At 39.0% G+C, this 13,113-nt stretch overlaps 1 protein-coding gene across 3 annotated transcripts in view; it reads right to left on the bottom strand.

The window, feature by feature from the left end:
* raph1a (Ras association (RalGDS/AF-6) and pleckstrin homology domains 1a) overlaps positions 1-13,113 on the bottom strand; it is a 62,961-nt gene that overhangs the window by 40,154 nt on the left and 9,694 nt on the right. For 2 of the 3 annotated variants that reach the window (XM_027164252.2, XM_027164254.2), the window contains exon 2: positions 1,540-1,607. The exons of the other annotated variant lie outside the window; for it this stretch is intronic. The gene's annotated coding sequence lies outside the window, so the exon portion shown is untranslated. The remainder of the gene's footprint in view (positions 1-1,539; positions 1,608-13,113) is intronic. 3 annotated transcript variants of the gene reach the window in all.

Genomic DNA, 13,113 nt, shown 5'->3' with positions numbered 1-13,113 from the left:
CATAATGCTCTCTGGACCAAGCCACACTGTTGCCATGCCAAATGGCCCGCTAAAGATGTGCCTGGGGGAGCCGACTATGCCGGCATCCACAAACATGCAAAACTTTCTGCTGGGTTAAAACTACACACAACCCAAATCTAAAGACCATCAAATACTGACATAAACTCAGATCTGGCCACCGCACAGGCCCTGGTGACTGAGTTTATGTCAGAGTTAGACAGCAGCTGAACTCATCTGAGCCATGTGAGAAGTCAGAAGTTGCCTCTGGGGCCAAGAACAGCACACAGACACAGAATAACAACCCCCACTGCCTGGGAGCCAAGCATATTACAGCTTCTGTTTCTATCAGTACGTGTGCAATTAGAAACCTAATGCCTTTCCAGGGACATTGGAGAAACTTTAAGTCTTTTATGCAGGTGGCAGAAAAACAAATGCTCTTGTTTTGCTTTGAGGCCACTGGCATTCCTATTCTCCACTGCTGTAAGGTGTGATTATCACAACCCCTGACTGACTTAGTCATGAAATTACAGAGGGGAAAACCTCTTCTTTTTTGCAATAAACTAGCAATTTGAATATGATATGACTGAAGTAAATATTGTCATTAATATCCTTTCGTTCTGATGCACTGCAAAGGCAAAACTAAAACATAAATGCAATCTAAAAGCATCATTCCTCTAAATTAATTAAGTGAATGAGAAATAAATTACATCGACAAAGCTTTCCAAGTTCCATCTATCTTAGACCAGCCATGATCTTGTAATGGTGCAAACACAGCAAAAACACCATCCTTTTCTTCTGCTTGAGCCAAAGGGGAAAACTTCTCCTAATTTACTGTTCCAGGAACGCTGAGCTGTAGTGTGCTCCGATCGTGCCAGAGAAGCACCCGGACATCCCCTCTCATTAGCAAAGAGCTAAAGCACACAGCTTCAGTAAAGAAACTGTCATGCAAGGCCCATAGCTGTGGAAAGACATTGAGATTTTCCCTCTTTACCAGACCAGGAGGGGGTTAATAACACGTGCGTGGTGAAGTCTGTGGGGAGCTGCAGCCACAGCACAGTGATAACAGGCCAGCAGACGCACAGGGCTGTAATTCAGCAACATCAGAGACTCCCAAAGGAGAATTCTCCTGTACGACCCCCACATGGTTTCACTTTTACATGGAATCATCCACCTAAGCAAAACCCAGTAGCAAGCATTCTGCCAAATCCTCTGACTTCAGCCAATATTATTTAAGATTTTGTTCAACTCACCCACTTGAGGTTGATTCTAAATGGTCTACTCGGCCGACACATCATGATTTTTTCAAAACGGTCATTATTCGGTATGGAATATTCACAACTCGTCTACAAAATAACAGGTTGTTTATGTCTCAGAATAACCGCCGGCATGTGAGAACGTTATAACGTCTGTATCTAACTCAAACATGCCTACTATCCTTCCTTCATCTGTGAAGCAACCAAATGGTAATAAAAAATTAACAATTCCATAAAAAGCTCTTAAAGTCTTTACCTGTTAATGCCACTGCTGAGGAGGGCTTACCTTTGGTTGAGTTGTGCTTGATCCAAGTTCACAGAGGCTTCGGAAATGAAAATAATCCTTCAATCACCCTGCCAAAAAAATAATTAAAGGACCATTATTTAAAGCCATGCACAATAATTCACTTATGTGTTTAGAAATCCACTCAGTCCTTATTTTCCTTATTTTCTGCTGAGTGTACATAAATCCAGCAGCTGTAAATCCTCTACTCTACAGTACACTGGCTAAACTGCTTGAGAACTGGAAACTAGTGGCAATGAAAGCTCAATAAGGACTAACTACATCAGAAGAATGTGTAGACGGTCAGCCATGCTGCATAAAAATGTCTCTCCTGGACTCTAGCCTTCCAGTACTGAAAGCTGGATATCCCTTTATTTAAAGTATGGGCTGCTGGAAAAGTGTGTGTGTGTGTGTGTTGTACGTATTCTTATCACATTCTCTTCCGCTCCACCTCGGCCAAGCAGCTGTCACTTTACAAATGTGCAAGTCATTTAGACAAGAGGCAAATGTCTCAAATGATTTCCCTTACGAGCATGTGCATGCCATAATCCAAATGCCCACATGTCATAATGCATAACCAGGCTGCCATCTAGATGAAAATGTCAAGAGGTAAACCCAGAAAGAAAGATAAAATCTGAACATGAAATATGCAAGTATTGTATGTATTTCCTTTACATGTCATCTTCACAGTCCACTAACCACAAAATACTCTGGTGTTTAACCACAAAAGCAAAAACAGTGCAAGAATATTTACATCACTTTACTTCATGTAGGGATTACGTACCTGTGTAAACCACACTGAGCCATAATATGGGAAATGGATTTTTCTCATTTATTTGTAATAATACAGTTGGATGTAAACATTGTAAAGGTTTTAAAACTGACTTTTTCCCCTTTTCATTCTATGAGTATACGTAAACCTAGCTCATTTTAAATTTCTATGGAGCACATTTAAATCTGACTGTCTCAGGTTCCAGGAATTACTTAAAATCCAAAATCAGATTTAAACAGTCTGTAACAAAAAAAAACATGTTCCTACAGAAAGACAGTATGAAAATGTAATTACTGGCATAAATATTTTCTGCATAGAAAACTACTAAACAGAAACTTTAGCAGAGAAAAAAGTGTGCCAGTGTGCCACAAGTCCTAAAAATGGTGAAAGACCACTAACCACCACTCAGCTAGTCAGTTATTGATAGTGCCCTATTCCAGTGCTAGACTGTATATTGTAAATCCTGATTCAGGAGGCACGGCTTTGGAGAGAAAACAGAAACGAGGCTGTAATGGTTCAAATTCTGATTTTTTAGATGGCACATTTCGATCACTGACTTCCATATAACTTGAGTCCTTATAGTGTGTTTAGTAAGATATAAACATACGAATTTTTTTTTATTCTGAGCAATTACCCGTGAACATTTTTATTATTTATAATAGAATGAAGTATTGTACATTTTATCAGTTTCTAATTACCATCGTTATTTAATGTTGTCGACTGTCCATGACACGAGTTATTCCCTGTTAATAAACATTTACACATGTTAAATCCATATGTCCACCATACAAGTCACTACACAAACTATAATGTATTAGAAGGAGTGCATAGAAGGAGGAGAAAGAGTAGTATATATCCGTGAGATCTGACTTCGGACAGTATCTGGAACTTCTGTAAGACTTGTTGGAATAGAAAACTAATCCAAACCTTCTGATAAATCAGGATTGAGAATTGCTGTAATATACTAATGTCTTTGTATATGTCTTGTTTTCCAAAACTGTATATCGTTCACTATTATTCGAGTATCTGAATCTTAGATCCTGACCTATTAAACCATCAAGACCTCTGTTTGACAAAATAGCCAGCAGTACTTGGCTGCATCAGGAAACATAAATACTGATGTCCCTGATCCCATCATGTCGCTCTATACAGCAGTGACATGGGATATAGCTGAGTGGATAACACTGGAATAAAACCTGCTCTCCAACAGGCCTCTGTCCCCTGAACCACACAGGAAATCTGATACACACATCCTGATTCCAGATGTAAATGAATTAGAAGAAGGGAAGCAAGGAAGAGACAGGAAGTGAGAGAATGTGCTTGCAAGAAAAAAACAAACAGAGAAAGAAAGAGATTTCATGAACAGATGTCTATCTATCTGTAAGTGTGTGTAATAGTTTGTTCTACATCATTGTTACATTTTCATTGTAATGTTATACATAGCTGTAGCATAGTGGTTTATTGAACTACTGATATATATCTATCACTATATAAACCCTAAACCCTTATCAACCATTGCTCCCAAACGTGTGTTTCTTGCTCATCTGGCAAACAAAACAGACAAACTGAGACTGCAGTTTACAACAAAAAAACAGATCAAGGAATGTAACGTCATGATTTTTATGGAATAATGGATTATCAACAACATTCCCAGCAGCGCCATTGAGCTAGGGAGCCACAGTGTTTTATGGGCAGATACAGTAGAACAGCAGTGGTGGTGGAGGTCTGTGCATTTATGTTAACAAATCATGGTGCACTGGCTCGACAATATTTGAAAGTATTTGCCCGGCTAATCTAGATTATCTGATAAATAAATAAAAGGGTCTACATTTAATCAAGAGAATTCTCAGCCATTGTTGTTACTGCAGTGTGCATCTCTCTGGATGCTAATGCTAAGTCAGCTCTGGAAGAACTGAATGCAGCATTCAGCAAGTAACCGTATGCACACCACAGTGGAGCTTTTATTGTTGCTGGGGACTTCAACCACTTCAACTTAAAAACTGTACTCCAGAAATTTCATCAGAATGTCTCTTGCTCTACCAGAAAGGACAACACACTGGACCATGTATACAGTATACAAACATTGCCGAGGTGTACAAGGCCATTCTCCTCCCCAATTGGGTCAGTCTGATCACCTCTCTTTGTTCATGTTGACCAAATACACACCACTCATCAAATGTGTGAAACTATCAGTGCACTATTAAAGCAAATTATACACATAAACTTCACACTGAGTAGCACTTCCACACTAATTCAGACCCCATACGGATGTTGAAAGACATCCGGACTATCCACTGACCACAAAACTGTCTCTTCCAACCAGTAATGCCTTCCTCCCAGACGAGCTCAACCACTTCTTTGCTAGCTAAGACCAAGGCGTCTAACATCACACCACAAATGTTGACTCCTCTACAGTTGATTAATAGACCTCAGTTTGTAAGGTTGTGTAATCACATGTCCTCAACCCTCATTATGAACACCAGTGTCCCACAAGGCTGCATGCTGAGCCCAATGCTCTACTCCCGTTCACCCATGACTGTGTTCCTCTGCTTAAATCCCACATCTTTATCAAAAATGCAGATGACACCACAGTGGTTGGACAGATCAGCAACAATGATGAATCTGTCTGTCTGTCTGTCTGTCTGTCTGTCTATCTGTCTGTCTGTCTGTCTGTCTGTCTGTCTGTCTGTCTGTCTGTCCATCCAGCCATCTATTTGCATTACAGTAATGATGAGCAATATGACAAAAATAGCCAGGATCCTTAAGAACATTTGTATGATGCACAATTGAGGTCAAATCTTAATAAAAATAGTTTGAAATGAAAATAGTTTGTATTAAAAGTTATTTTATTTCCCTACAAGAAATAGATTTAATTTAGAAGGTAAGCAGCTAACATGTTCAGTCTGTCTGGGATCTGTTAGGAAAGTGACAGTGGTTAAGAAGATGTGTGCAAAGATTCCACAGGGAGGTAATCATTATAATATAATATTTGTTATGTTTTTATTCTTAAACATTAGCAAATATTCCTTAAAAAAAAAGAAAAGAAAAGAAAAAACACATTGAGAAGGTTTGACCAGACCGTGAAATCATTTGTTTAACTTTCAGTAAATTGTTCAAAACTGAAAAGATATAAACATTTTCCAAAATGTACAAAAATGTACAAAAATATATTTTGAAATAAAAGTACAATGACTGATGACATGTGATATATCAGAATGTATATTGTGTCCTGATTTCTAACAATATCTATAAATTTGTAAATGATAAGTACAAGTTTAAGTAAGTTTTTACCCAACAATAAGATGCAATTTGCAAAAATCAGTAATAGCTGCAGATCAGTAGTCTACTTTACTGGAGGACAAAGCTGTGCTGCACAGTAGATCCGTCACGCAGAATCACACGAAGAGACACTGATCAGAAAAGACTACTGACCCAAATTTTGTAGTTTAGCCCATGCACCATTTTATGGTGTCCAGGTTTACTCACCGTCTCTGCTGCACGGAACGGATTAATCCATGAACAGACACACATTCATTCACACAATACACACTGTGTGGGGCTGATGAAAGCAAAAGGATCCGCACACAAACACACACACGCACATTCATTCAGCATCTTCCCTCTCACAGATGTAGCAGGCAGCTGTGTGTGAGAGTGTATTTATGCCAATAAAAGACCATGAAGCTCTAATTTCAAAGTTCGAGCTCCTTTGTGGCGAGGCTGCTATGCCCTGCCTGAGGACAGTGAACGTCGTCGTGGGGGGATGGAGAGGAGGAGCTGTGGTGTCCACTGTCTCTCTGCACCACCGCAGGCCTAACCATGTCACCGGGCGGTGCACTTGCTAAAGACTAACCTAAAATCAAAATAATTGAGTGCACAGAGACAACTTGCATTTTGTCACCTTTCGTTGTCTCCCACTTATCCTACATTAGTTTTTATAACCCTGATGCAGGGAGATATTAGAGCCTGGAATCCGTTACTGGGTCAGCAGGACTTACAGGCTCTCACACACTGTAGTGGCAGAATTAGACCACGGTCTCCACTGGAGACAGATCTCACGTGGATGCTCACTTCTGCAAAAAATACAGAGATTTTTGTGCTTCACAGTTTGCACCTATAGCCGTATTTAGGACGCCATAAACTCATGAGAGCGCAAATGAGAGGGAAACGAAAACATGCAAAACAGGCACAGGCAAATGAGGGTGTGACTCAACCTCTGGAAACAGCTTCTTAAACCCCTCAGTACAGTGTCATTTCTTGGACACCATTAGAAAAGTCAAGGAGATCTCTGGTAGCAAATTTCACTTATGGGAATTTGTCTCTGAATTAGTCTCATAAAATGGACCAGTTCCCATGGTCTCCAAATCCCTATACACTGCTGAACCTAACATCTGTTTGAGGCATGTACTCAAGTGAGCAAATTTCTAGCCAATGATATAGTCATGTCAGAGCTGGAGATCTCAGAGCTCCAGAGAGTTGTTTGGATGTGTAGACGTGTTGTAAGGGACCAGATGTGAGCTGCATACAAGAGAATGAGGTAAAGAAATGGATCATGTACACTTAGGAATGGTTCTGGTCATCAAGTGAGGCAGAACGTCTAGCACAAAGCTTCTCTGTGCCCATTTCTCTTTTGTGGGTCAGTTTATTCCGTGGATCAAGCCTTGATATCACATATAAAGCTGTTTTTCCTAGTTTCACTACTTTGTACCAAACCTGAGCAAACATGCAGGGCTTTATTTAGTTTTTTCTTTTTTTTGTGTGTTGTTTTCAAGGTTAATCTGTCAAGGTGTATGACTGTGCTTAAAATAAACAGGGTTCATCATGAAGAAATAGAGATCATCTGCTTTAATTTGCACAAACTTCGCTGGGGATGTAATCTGTAAATAGTATATATAGTGACTTCAGAAGGACTTTGTCTAGACTAGGAGTGGTGAAATGAAGGGTTGGCAACATGCTATATCACTCACTTTCAGTAGCTACATAATTTTATTTAGGGTCTGGTTCAAATTTAGGATTTAACCCAGGACCCAAGTGCTGAGAGAAGAACAGATACCCACTGAACCAGCATGTCAGGACTGGTAACACTTCTGAATTCTGATAAGCCCCAAAAAGAATGATGAACAATATTATGTTCTCTACCATGACATGTCTGTTCATCGGTCTGTTTTCTAATGACCACACTGCACACCAGCAACCTCTTTGTACAGGACTGATGGATGTGGGATGGTTGCATCTCTTCGGTCCTCCAATCAATTCCTTCTCTCGGTACCTCATGCACATTTTAAAACTAAGGGCGATCGGGCTTTTGCTACGGCAGCTCCAAAGTTGTGGAACAATCTCCCTCTTCATTTAAGATCTGCTACCACTGTTGTACATTGTTTTTACTTGATGTACAGCACTTTGGCTGCAACGGCTGTTGTTTTTAAATGTGATTTATAAATTAATAAACTAAACATATATCATTGAGGAAAAACATCAAGAAGGAACCTTGAGAGGAACCAAAAGGGAATCCATTCTCTTCCACACCAGAATCATTACTCTTCTGTGTTCTAAATACTATCAAGTCTACCAATAAGTGGGTTGAAAGCATGTTGAGAATATTGTGAATAATATGATTACAGCAACAGTTCTTAAGTACATCTCTACACTTTTCAGTTGAGTTAGTGCGGACTTGGCTATAAACAAAGTTTCAAAGAAATCCACACTGGACCATCCACAGCAGCAGAAAGTTACTCATACGGTGCAGAAAGTCTGTACTTCCGAGCAAAAGTAGAGAATCAGTAGCAGACAGAAATCTATTAATATTCCTGAAAATATAACCATTATTTCCATAAAGATCTGAGCAGGTAATGTGAGCAAACTTTAAAGTCAGTTCTGTTTGATGGACAGGAAAAGTTACTAAGCATGTACGAGTTCCAGCAACACAACCCAAACATTCCTTCACAGTAAATTCCCACCAAAGCCTGAGAGAGAGTGAGCCACATTTCCCCAACCAGCTCAAAACATTACAGTAGCAGCGTTTTCACACTTACATACACCACAACATGTGTGTGAGTTTTATTCTTTTGGGAGGTGATTTGTTTGTGCACACTGGGCACCACTGGGTCACAGCAACCCATTGCAGAACATGTGTATGGAGATTATTAACTGTTGTGCATGCAACGGCAGGAAAACACCAGCAGTGACGTGAGTGGCACTATAACACATCAAATGTGAAGCTAGAGAAGAGGGCTAAAGGAGGAGATCAGAATGTTATTCAACAGAGCATGTGCATTTGCACTGTTCAGAATCTAACACCCGAAATGGCTCTAGATGAAGCTTGACATTCCGCTGGCTTCAACATTCTATGATTGCAATTTGTGAACAAAGTATACACATGAATTATTTATATGATATTGTATAGAATAGAAAAGAGAAGTAGCAAAGCAAAGCATAGCATAGGATGTACTGTATCACAACATATTTTATTGTGTAGCTTGTGTGGTTTTTCATGTGTGTAAGTCACTAACCATCAACCATAAATACAAAGCATGACAACTGATAGACTAGCTGTTATATCACCAGGACCCAAGGCAAGACGCCTCAGTGGGGACAAACTTGGGATTTGTCACACTGGATAAACCTGAATCATGTTTCCCAAGTAACCAAAAGAAAATGTGAATTACTGTACCCAACAAAACTACTATTCTATATTATCAAAAGGAAAAAAGTCATTTGTCAAATGACAAAAATTTGAAAAAAGTCAGACAAAAAAAGATCATGGGATATTAGTAAAATAATGACCAAAAGTACACGTTTTATGTGTATTTTTTTTTTAGGTTTAATGCGTAAGCTAGACAGACATTACCATTAAAGCACATTTATGCTTAAAGTTGTAGCTATTTTTTTTATAAATTGTACTCACACAACAGCAGGAATGGATCCTGTATCAAATAAATAAAAACTACTCCCTGAAATCTCAGCACTAGAATAAATGTTTATGCAGCAGCTGGAGATTTCTTAATTGACTGCTAATGCTTCCTTTTTTTCATTAGCTGAATGTTGGATTTTTTCCTCTAGGTCATCATACCTAGGGCCATCAAATAATGCAATATAGAGTAGCCTTCACATTGGTAGACATTAACATGGGTACATTTAGGGCTTACCATCTTCTCTAGCAAAGACAGCACAGTTTTTAGTGACTGATCCATAGCCTAAAAATAAGCATGTTCACCAAAAAAATTATAAAAATCATGGCAGTGGGGTGATACTACCAAAGACATGTAGTTATTTAGGCACAGGGCTTAAAGAAAAAATACAACAGATGCATGGCAGACAGGTTGCTTACTAACGCTGCCTAAATTCAGGCTAGAGTCCTGTAAATATGTCAGTGCTAACACAAATGTAAAAGCATTAAATGTGGCCCTTTCTGGCATTGCAAAGAATTGACACATACTTCTTTTAACAAAAAAGCCAGCAGTGATTTACATTACTCAAATAAGAAACTCAGATGACTCAGCTGAGCAGTTTCTGTCATTTGAGGAAATGTTGGCAGGCTAAACACAGTATAGTTAATCAAAAGTTTATAAAAAGCTACGGGGTGAAAGAGAGCTAAATCATGGTTAATATAGCACATGGAGACCCAGGCCTATGTGGTGTTCCTTTAAAACATTGCGGAGGAAGAAACAGCTGGGACAACTGAACGTTATGACAGAAACTTCAGACATGTCACAACAGAGAAGAGGCATGAAACGCTGTAATGCTTAAAGGACTGTATGTGCTCTGTACATAGTCTCTCTCTCTTTCTATAAGTAAAAAAAAAAATCCTACTAATTTAATCCTACAGGTTATATCAAACAAGATATACAAGCACTGCTTATTTATTTGGTCAGTACACAAAGTAAAGGAGAAAATCCTCAAAAGTATGAAAAACAAATGCAAACTCCATGACTCCTCTGGCAATCCTTACTCTCTTTAATGGAAAAGCACCGTCAGCATACAGTAAAGCACCCTAAGCCTTTGATATTGTGCTAGTAAAATAAGCACTTGGTTTTAAATGGAGACAGGTGAGATGAGGACGGAAAGCTGTAAACTGTAAGTGATCCTGATTTCCAGCCACTCATTCCTCCCCGAGGCTGACTCTCATTTTGTCACATGAGGAACAGGTCGGAAAACCTGGCGAAGCAGGACAAGGCAAAACAAGCAGGAGAAAAACTAAAAGGGGAATGAGCATAGATTTTCCAAACATTAACTTTAACATTAAATGGATTTCACTCTTTAGGAAAAAACCTAGACCCTTAAACAAGCTTAGAAACTGTTGTTATTGTTTGGATGTTTGGCCTCAAAATTGTCACCACAGAGAACATGAAAATACTCCAATTAAAAAAGATCAATGATTTTAAGATCCTCTCACAGATTTAATAATGATGTTGGAAACATTGGAAAGAATTAGCATAGTTTAGCAACAACAGCATAGTTTAGGTATATCTTGACAATAACATTTATACTCAGATTTATTTATATATTATGGCTGCTGTGAATAAGTCAGTGGGAACAGGACAATAGGACCAATATAAATGACTTAGTTTACTAGCGGTTTACTAGCCTGCTGGATACAGTTTGTGTTAGTAGTGTATTTCTTCAGCTTTACATGTATTATTGGTCACCAAGATCCGCTAACTGTTCTACCTAGCATGGATAATTTTTCTAATAAACAATTATTATCTATATTGTGCTATATATTGATAAAAAGATGGCCATGAAAACATTCACATTTACAGCATTTAGGAGACGCCCTTAACCAGAGCGACTTAAATTTTTCTCATTTTTATACAACTGAGCAATTGAGGGTTAAGGGCCTTGCTCAGGGGCCCAGCAGTGGCAGCTTGGTGGACGTAGGAATCAAACTCACAACCTTACGATTGGTAGCCCAACACCTTAACCACTAGGCTACCACATTCCTAACAAGATTCAAGAAAACAAGATTCACTCTCCTGTGTTAACATGATGCTGACATTAGTCTACATGGGATTAAAAATATCATTGTTTCCAAATTCCATATTCATCTTTCCTGACTTTTAAATGAGAGTATGATATGAACTTGAAGAAGTACAGTACAGACCAAAAGTTTGGACACACCTTCCAAAAGTTTGAACACACCACCTTTTCAACAGGACAATGACCCCAAACACACCTCCAGGCTGTGTAAGGGCTATTTGACCATGAAGGAGAGTGATGGGGTGCTGCGCCAGATGACCCGGCCTCCACAGTCACCAGACCTGAACCCAATCGAGATGGTTTGGGGTGAGCTGGACCGCAGAGTGAAGGCAAAAGGGCCAACAAGTGCTAAGCATCTCTGGGAACTCCTTCAAGACTGTTGGAAGACCATTTCAGGTGACTACCTCTTGAAGCTCATCAAGAGAATGCCAAGAGTGTGCAAAGCAGTAATTAAATCAAAAGGTGGCTTCTTTGAAGAACCTAGAATATGACATATTTTCAGTTGTTTCACACTTTTTTGTTATGTACGTATATAATTCCACATGTGTTAATTCATAGTTTTGATGCCTTCGGTGTGAATCTACAATTTTCATAGTCATGAAAGTAAAGAAATCTCTTTGAATGAGAAGGTGTGTCCAGACTTTTGGTCTGTACTGTACATAGTAAATGCCCAAATGGAGGAAAGTGGCACATTACTAAGTGTGTATCTGCACTGGAAAGATTGCTTGATAAGCCTCTGAGTGGATTTGCTCAAAACAAACAGGTCAGAACAGTAAAAAACACCACTAGACATACTGATTATTCAGGCAATGCCACAGAGGAGGTTCCAGCTCATATATAACTGCTCACGCTGTAAGAAATAAATTCACTTTTAAATTTATTTATATAGAACTTTTAACAATTGACATTGTCTCAAAGCAGCTTTACAGAACATAAACATAAAACAAAAGGTTAATATAAAGATTAATATAATACAAAAATTCATTCAAGATTAAATTCAAGATTAATATTAGATATATTTAAATGTGTTTGTATTTATCCCCAATGAGCAAGCCTGAGGTGACTAAGGCAACTGTGGGAAGGAAAAGCTCCCTTGAATGGTAAAGGAAGAAACCTTGAGAGGAACCAAACTCAAAGGGGAACCTCATCCTCATATGGGTGACACTGGAGTGTGTGATTATAAATATACAGTCTGACAGTCTGTCCTCAAAGACCACATGGAGTTGGCATCTCCTCTTTGTATGTCTGAATACTTCATGAAGCAGAGTCCAACTGGAGCTGGTACATCTCTAGATGCCTCGGGATCCTCACTTGGTTGGCCTCATCTCAGCGAAGGTCCAAAAATTGTGTTTTCCTTTTACATTCTTTCACTTTTTTTTTACTCTTATTACAAATCTGTTTGTACCTTATATACTTCAGGCCTTTGTGCCATGCTCATATTATGCTAAACAATTAAAAAAAAAGACATTTGTATGATCCACATGTATGCACACATAAATAGTTACCTCCTGTCTAGCCTAAAACAAGGAGTGTAACATTTCCAGTGAAGTGATATCATCATTGATATTTGGGTTCAGACAAGAAATAAGCTTGCCTCTGGAAGGTTGCAGGTTTGAATGGTGATGATGCTGTGATGAAAGCTTTATTCATGTTATCAGTTCAATCACTAACTTCAGCCATCTAGCCACCAAGCAGAAACACATGCTCACAACATGAACTCTGCCTTCCAGGCATTTGTAACAGCACAACAGGGATGTAAAAAGAATTGTCCTTCCCCTGCTTGCTTACATGCTGTGCTGAGGCTGGACAGCCGATATGTGAGGACTTGG

The sequence above is a fragment of the Tachysurus fulvidraco genome, chromosome 6, assembly GCF_022655615.1.
Source record: "Tachysurus fulvidraco isolate hzauxx_2018 chromosome 6, HZAU_PFXX_2.0, whole genome shotgun sequence".
In the NCBI taxonomy this organism is placed as follows: Eukaryota; Metazoa; Chordata; class Actinopteri; order Siluriformes; family Bagridae; genus Tachysurus; species Tachysurus fulvidraco.
This window is presented reverse-complemented; position numbering and strand designations above follow the sequence as displayed.